At 41.8% G+C, this 8,826-nt stretch overlaps 1 protein-coding gene across 1 annotated transcript in view; it reads left to right on the plus strand.

Annotated features, from left to right (window-relative positions):
- Positions 1–8,826, plus strand: part of LOC147342666 (uncharacterized) — a 195,514-nt gene that overhangs the window by 111,829 nt on the left and 74,859 nt on the right. The gene's annotated exons all lie outside the window — the stretch shown is intronic.

Here is an 8,826-nt window from a genome sequence, read left to right on the forward strand (position 1 = left end):
GACAGCTGCTGCACAGTGTGCAGAAGGATGCTGACAAGAAAGCTCTCCCCATCCTTGGAATCCTCCAAGGCACCATGAGCCTGCTCCTGGCAAGTGTGACCTAGGCATGTCCTGGGTGCTGGGCAATAAAATCAGTACATCTTCATCTCTTGTGGGAAGATAGAGAGAAGACTGTGTAAAGAAGTAGTAAAGCAGGAAAAAAGGAGTAAAGAATGTCCTTTCTCTACAGTGTCCGTCGTACTGGAGAGAATCCATCCATTAGGTGATGGTAGGCTGGTTGGACAGAAAGTAGTGACAGGAGGTAGGTATTGTACTCAGAGGGCAGATCCCTCTATATTTCCCTCTCATGTTTCCCCTTTGGAGAGGAGATAAGAGAACTAAGCAAAGGAAGCCACACTTCTGGGCAGCATTGCTTTAACAACTGTGATAGAAGCTGGTTACAGGAATGAGCTCTCCTTCAAGTTGAAGTTCAGAAGTAATTGCTAAAAAAAGCTGCAAGAGTATTTAAAAGCCCATTTACTCCAAGTCTGTTACTAAAAACAGGAGGGAATTGACTCCAGGAAAGGATTGAAGTGGAATGAGAAGCTCTGGAGTGAAGATCTAGAGATTCGTGTCAGATTAAGCTGAGATTGAGAAGAGGAGAGGGATCCAAAGGAACGTATTGTACGTCAAGTGGGTTTCTTTAAAAGAGTTAATCCAGAAGAGTTACCTGCTTCTATTGCTGAGTGTTAAGCTTAGGTATTTCCACAAAGCACTCCTTTTTGTAAATAAAGAGTAGAACATGTATAGCTATATTATATTACAGTTATAATCTACTCCCAAAGTGCACATCTTTTTTAGTTTGAACACACAAATTTTATACATGAAAAGATGACATTTAAACTGAATAAATTGTTTCAGTGTTGGATAAACTTTCAGCTGAGGTTGTACATTTATAGATACAGAACATACATATTTGTCCATTCATTTAACAATTATTCAGTGTCTGCCCACTGCTTGTCATTACATGTAGTGTTCATACTATTAATGCAAATTTAGAAAGCTTATTTTTAAAGGCTGTAATATGTAAAGAAGTGTCACTGGCAGTAAGTCATAGAATTTTTAAGTGGAAAAAAGTCAGTAATGGAAAATTTGGGGGAAAAAACAGATATTCCTCTGCAATGTACTTTATCTTAGAGGTAGAAGTTGCTGAAATACTGACCACATTATGCCTTTGCAATGAAAGCACAGATAGAAAGGTTAATACGTGCTGAAGGCAACTGAAAACAAAAAATCAGGGGGAAAAAAAAAAAAAACCCAACATTCTAACGGTGATGCCTTGGGGGTTTTGCTATAAATGAACCTGTTGGACTTTTTCCTGATGCCAGAAAAGGGGCTTCAATCTAGTATTATTTATGTTTCAGTTATATTTGTTAACCCTGTTATTCCAATGCTTTCACAGTAAACATAAGAATCCCCAAACTGCTTCCAACTTTTCTATTAATTTCTCAACAGTCATCACAGTGTCCCATCAAGCCAAAAATCCTGTGAGATCCTCCTCTGGAATAAAAGCCTGTTTCTCAGCAAGCTTTCCAACAGGATCTTAACTCTTCTATGCAGCTGGCCAAAACATTGAACCAGCACATTGAAAACACACAGTGGTCTGTATGCTTGGGTCTTAATGAAATTTCCCATGTGTGCTATTCAGTCATATTCATAAATTCTCAGGACAGGTACTGAAGAGCTGAGGAATCAGGCAAGTGCCCAGAGGTGAGAACTGGTCCAGGATACACAGTGTGTGAATTCACAGTCCAGAGAGTGGACCGAGCTGTGGGTCTTCTCTTTAGCAGGAGGGCTCTCCCCATTTAAGAACTAACTGTGTCCCATTCAGCCTGCCATGGCTTCTACTACCTCCCTGGGAGACTTCACTTCATGGGGGAAAGAACCACTCATTGATAATATCTCAGGGAAAGTCAGAGCAGCATTAGAATAATCACACGGATGCCCTCTCTCCACTTCTCAACTGTGGCTTATTTCCATTTGCTTCCAAGGACACTGATGTGAAAGGGAACAGTGTGATATTGATGTCAATGAAACCCACCTTGCTCTCAGTCTGAGGGTTGGTTATGCTCTGAAATATAAAGGGGAACTTGGTTCTTTAGAGACTCATCTGGGCCCCACAATGCTAAATCTTAACCGTGGTCAGTTCCATGGACTTTATTTAAGTGAAGGTGTTTCAGAGGACATTGAACAAGATTCTCAAGCCATTCTTCCCCAGGTAAAGGCTGTGTCTTCCAAGGCAAGCCTTTCTCTCCCCAACCTGTTGATGGCACCAATTTGACTTTTGGTGGATATTCCCTCCAAAAGGATGGTGCTTTGTTTTATTCACTTCTGTATCCCCAGAGCCTAGAATAGTGCCTGACACATGGCAGTTGAAAGGGAAATGTTGCAAGTTATTTGTTGAAACGTACATATGATTGACAACAGTGTCAAGATGCTCAATCTATGCCTAAACACTTCCATTTGACATCTAGAAACTTACACGAGAGGAAGGTGGGGATTTAGTTTGATAGACTTAAAATTGCAACAGGAATTCTTAGACCCTCAGCTCAGCTTCTGGAAAAATCAACTAGTCCCCCTGTTTCTGTTTTGCCAACTGTGAAAAGGGGTCTGGCCAAGTCTTTACTGTGACGGAGTGAGGAAAAAATGTGAGTGCAGTGTTTAACACCTAACAGAGTGATGCATTCCTGTGAGGTGCTTGTCAACTCCACTCTTACCTCCTTCTTTTTCTGAAATGCAGACATGGAAAACTATAGAGTGAGATGTCTATCAAGAGTCCATCCCTCTTGTTTCTATCTTCTGATAGAATTGTCATGGATTCAGCACCAGAATGGTTGTTTAGGCTAAATATTGGTCCCCAGATTGGATGGATTGAAGCTATTATAGACAATGCCTACATGTCCTAAACCTGCCTTCTGAAAATGTACTCTGTATGAACAGGCAAGGGAAGGACAATGTATGTGGCACGTCAGCAGTCCCATAACTTCCCTGTTATAGAACAAGATTCCCACAGAGTTTAAATACAGAATTATCTTTAAGGAAAGCGCTGTTTGGGAGCCCAGGGACCCCAGGCAGGGATTCCTAACCCCAAGCCCCTTTCCCAGCACACCTAACTGCCTGTAGTTATGTGACCAGGGCAAGGCATTTAACCCCTGGGACTCAGCTTCTTTGTCTGTGAAATAATACTGGCTTCCTGCCTCCCAAGGGGACAGAAGGAAGACGGATTTAATATTTACATAGCACATTCAGAACCTCCAAGAAAGGCACCATACAACTGGGAAATATGATATAATGAGAAGAATGTCTTTTAAGTTTTTGGTCTCTGCTCAGCCTTTCCACATGTCTCTGGTCAGCCCTGTTCCACACGTACAATATTAAAATGACAGGTGAAGGGGTTTGATTGGATAGTGTGCTAGTCAGGCATTGTCAGAAAAACATATATATATATATATATATATATATATATATATATATATAATATCACCAATATGATATGTATATATGTACATATAATATATATCAGGACATACCTATATTTATATACACTTAGGATATAGGCATATGTTTTTTCATTATGCTTCACTTTATTGCACATTACAGATATGTTATTTACAAACCAAAATTTTGTGGTTAAATTTGGTGTTTGCCTGGTGTTTGCCTGGTATTTAGCAAGTCAGTTGGTACCATTTTCTCACCAGTATTTGCTCACTTTGTGTTTCTGAACTTATCTTCCTAAGGTCAGCCTCACTAACCTCAAGGCTGAGGGCTTACTCTGTCCATAGTTGGGACCTATACCAATGCCTTATTATGGTCCAAGGAGCTGCCTGTAGCTCAGATCATGAACTCTTTATTGCAAACTTCAGACTTAAATTGAAGAAAGTAGGGAAACCACTAGACGATTCAAGTATGACCTAACTCAAATCCCTTATGATTATACAGTGGAAGTGACAAACAGATTCAAGGGATTAGATCTGATAGACAGAGTGCCTGAAGAACTATGGATGGAGGTTCATAACACTGTACAGGAGGCAGCAATCAAAACCATCCCCAAGAAAAAGAAATGCAAAAAGGAAAAATGGTTGTCTGAGGAGGCCTTACAAATAGCCAAGAAAAGAAGAGAAGCAAAAGGAAAAAGAGAAAAGGAAAGATATATCCATCTGAATGCAGAATTCCAAAGACTAGCAAGTAGAAATAAGAAAGTCTTCCTAAGTGATCAATGCAAAGAAATAGAGGAAAGCAATAGAAAAGGAAAGCCTAGAGATCTCTTCAAGAAAACTAGAGATATCAAGAGAACACTTCATGCAAAGATGGGCATAACAAAGTGCAGAAATGGCATGAATCTAACAGAAGCAGAAGATATTAAGAAGAGGGGGCAAGACTACACAGAACAACTATACAAAAAAGATCTTCATGATCCAGACAACCATGATGGTGTAATCACTCAACTGGAGCCAGATATCCTGGAATGTTGAGTCAAGTGGGCCTTAGGAAGCATCACTATGAACAATGGTAGTGGAGGTGATGGAATTCCTGTTGAGCTACTTCAAATCCTAAAAGATGATGCTATGAAAGTGCTGCACTCAATATGCCAGAAAATTTGGAAAAATCAGCAGTGGCCACAGGACTGGAAAAAGTCTGTTTTCATTCCAATCCCAAAGAAAGGCAATGCCAAAGAATGCTCAAACTACCACACAATTGCACTCATTTCACTTGTTAACAAAGTAATGCTCAAAATTCTCCAAGCCAGACTTCAACAGTATGTGAACCATGAACTTCCAGATGTTCAAGCTGGATTTAGAAAAGTCAGAAGAACCAGAGATCAAATTGCCAACATCTGTTGGATCATAGAAAGAGCAAGAGAATTCCAGAAAAAATATCTACTTCTGCTTCACTGACTCCACTAATGCCATTGACTTTGTGGATCACAACAAACTGTGGAAAATTCTTAAAGAGATGGGAATAGCAGACCATCTAACCTGTCTCCTGAGAAATCTGTATGTGGATAAGATGCAATAGCTGGAACCCAACATGGAACAATGGACTGGTTCTCAATTGGGAAAGGAGTACGTCAAGGCTGTATACTGTCACCCTGCTTATTGAGCTTATATGCAGAGCACACCATGCAAAATGATGGGCTGGATGAAGCACAAGCTGGAATCAAGATTTCCAGGGGAAATATCAATAACCTCAGATATGCAGATGACACCATCCTTATGGTAGAAGGTGAAGAGGAACTAAATAGCCTCTTGATGAAAGTGAAACAGGAGAGTGAAAAAAGCTGAAAAGGCTTAAAACTCAACATTCAAAAAATGAAGATCATGGCATCCAGTCCCATCACTTCATGGCAAATAGATGGGGAAACAATAGAAACAGTGAGAGACTTTATTTTTGGGGGCTCCAAAATCACTGCAGATGGTGACTGCAGCCATGAAATTAAAAGATGCTTGCTCCTTGGAGAAAAAGCTATGACCAACCTGACAGCATATTAAAAATCAGATACATTACTTGGCTGACAAAGGTCCGTCTAGTCAAAGCTTTGGTTTTTCCAGTAGTCATGTATGGATGTGAGAGTTGGACCATAAAGAAGGCTAAGAACCAAAGAATTGATGCTTTTGAACTGTGGTGTTGCAGAAGACCCTTGAGAGTCCCTTGGATTGCAAAGAAATCAAACCAGTCAATCCTAAAGGAAATCTGTCCTGAATATTCATTGGAAGAAATGATCCTGAAGATCCAATACTTTGGCCACTGATGTGAAGAACTGACTCATTTGAAAAGACCCTGATGCTCGGAAGGATTGAAGGCAGGAGGAAAGGGGATGACAGAGGATGAGATGTTTGGTTGGCATCACTGACTCAATGGACATGAGTTTGAGCAATCTCTGGGAGTTGGTGATGAACAGGGAAGCCTGGCGTGCTGCACTCCGTGAGGCTGCAGAGAGTCAGTCAGAACTGAGTGACTGAAATGACTGAAGTGACTACACTGAACCTCTTCCATCTTGGAGGGAGCAGAGACTTGTCCTCACTGGAGTATATACACTCTAGGTGTAGATCTGCCTTTCCTGCCCCACAGTGCTTCATCCAGGAATTCTGTCCACAAAACCCATTTTCCAGCTTCGTGGTACTTCCTGTAGCATTGCTTCTGATCAGTGATTTTCATAGCATCTCTTTTTTGATCGCAAAGGGAATACAGCAATGTGCCCTTGGCCATGGAATTAACTGGTTTTACTGAGGACGCCATCACCTAGAAACAACAGGGCAAATTTTGAAAGCTTACTGAGACAGTGTGACAGCTAATGAAGACTCAAGTGTGTCAGATGGGAGTCAACATCCTGAAAGGGTGGGGTGCAGTCTTAAAGACTATTGTACATGCTGTGAAGGATATAGTGTATATTTTAAGCATAATGGTGCTATCTCCCCCTCACAGCCAGAACATATGGATCTTGTAATCAAGGGGTGGAAGTGGCTTGTTTCACTACTGAACCCACAACCCAGTTATAGAATTTTTGCTTCCCATCCTGGCTTCCTTGAGCTCTGCTTCCTTGGAGATCTTGGCCCCCAAATGGGAGCTGCTCACCAGGGGATGCTCACATATGTCCAGGGCTCCAGGTGAACAACCCCAATCAGGGAGGCACTTTGCCAGACCTTCTGCTGCTGCTAAGTCGCTTCAGTCGTGTCCAACTATATGCGACCCCATAGACGACAGCCCACCAGTTTCCCCTATCCCTGGGATTCTCCAGGCAAGAACACTGGAGTGGGTTGCCATTTCCTTCTCCAATGCATGAAAGTGAAAAGTGAAAGTGAAGTCGCTCAGCCATGTCCGACTCTAGCGACCTCATGGACTGCAGCCTACCAGGCTCCTCCTTCCATGGGATTTTCTAGGCAAACGTACTGGAGTGGGGTGCCATTGCCTTCTCTGGCCAGACCTTCTAGAGAAGCAAAAACATGACTGATGTGTCTGTGAAGAATCCAGGAGAAGGACACCCCTCGCAGGCCCCTGCATCCGGAAAATGCATTCTGGGTAGTACTGGAAGAGTTTTGATTCTGTCCAGTTTATACAACAAGAGAGACATCAGCTGTGCATACTGATTTTTACTTATTTGTTCATTTAAATGGAAAGAATAATCAGGGTCTTCAGGTCTGTGGAAATAGAAAAAATTTTTCCAGCCCTCTGAAGCACTAGATACAATTAAAAAAAAAATCCTTATTCTCTTGTCTGCAAAAGTTACAGCACTGACTTAAAATAAACTTTACAACTTAAAATAGAGCAGGGCTACTGGTGAAAACAAAATTAATGTTAGTCCGGTTACTCCCTCATTTAGCCATCACTGGTGATTCTGCAAAGGTTATTACTATTTATAAACTCAGCTTCTTTTTAAATATTCATTTATTTATTTGGTTGACCCAGGTTTTAGTTGTAACATGTGGGATCTAGTTCCTGGATCAGGGATTGAACCTGGGTTCCCTGAATTTGGAGCATGGAGTCTTAGCCACAGACCACCAGGGAAGTCCCCTCTACCTGTTTCTTGATAAAGGGCCCACCTGTGCCTTTAAAACATTGCTTGTTTTGTCCATATTTTAATGCTGTAGTTAAGAACATGAACTCTGAAATCTGATGCTGGTGTTTGAATCCTGGCTCAGTTCCTTTCTGCCTATGTGATCCTGGGTAAGTCAATTAACCTCTCTGTACCTAAGTCCCCTGTCTCTAAACTGAGGATGATAGCAGTGCCCATTTTGAGTGTTTGGAGCATTCATTATGACAACATACAATAGTGCTTGGCACATAGTAAGTGGTGAATAAATGTTAGCAGTTGTTATTGTTAATATTGTAATTGGCAATGCTTGCTCTAAGTTAGCGTGCCAGAAATATAAACCATTTTATATCCCCTCTTTCTTGACAAACCTGCAGAACACCTGCTAAATGACTGCTATGGATTGAATTCTGTCCCTTGTTCACATCCCCTCCTCTCTGCCCTGAATTCTGTTCAAGTTTTAACCCCCAATGAGACTGTATTTGGAGATAGCACCTTTATGGGAGTGATTAAGGTTAAATGAGGTCACAAGAGTGTGGTCTAATCTGATAGGCCTGGTGTCCTTAGAAGGGCCAGACATTTCTGTCTCTCTACATGTACAAGGAAGACAGGCCATGTGGGGACACAGAGGAAAGGTGGCCATTTACTAGCCTGGAACCAATCCCATTGACACCCTGATCTTGGACTTCCAGCCTCCAGCACTGTGGGAAATAAATGTCTGTTGTTTAAGCCCCTCAGGCTGTGGTATTTTGCCATGGCACCCTGAACAGACTAAGACATTATGAAACATTTTAACTCGTATATTGAAGGAGAAACAAATGGGCAGTCCTAACATAGGATGTCTGATGCCATCCTCAAATGCCATTTCTTCTTGTGGGAAAAGCTTAACTCTACCATGTCCCATGATGGTGGTAGGGTTGTCGGGAGGAGTCATATACCATCAGGACTACTGTCCACTTGCTTCCCTCAATATAACTGTTTTCTACAGAAATAATTGAGGCTCCAGGCTGACTTTCAGCTATGTAGAGGTTAGTTATTGTCCGTGAGGAGCTCTTACTCTTACTTCTTTCCTCTTCCAACACAGATGATCTTGTAGGAATAAAAATCTGGTCCATTGAGTCACGGCTTCCCTGGTGGCTCAGACGGTAAAGAATCTGCCTGCAACGTGGGAGATCTGGGTTCGATCTCTGGGTTGGGAAGATCCCCTGGAGGAGGGCATGGCGACCCACTCCAGTACTCTTGCCTGGAGAATCCCATGA

Source organism: Bos grunniens, chromosome 29, assembly GCF_055505025.1.
Source record: "Bos grunniens cultivar Pamir isolate PY7600 chromosome 29, Bosgru_T2T1.0, whole genome shotgun sequence".
NCBI lineage: Eukaryota > Metazoa > Chordata > Mammalia > Artiodactyla > Bovidae > Bos > Bos grunniens.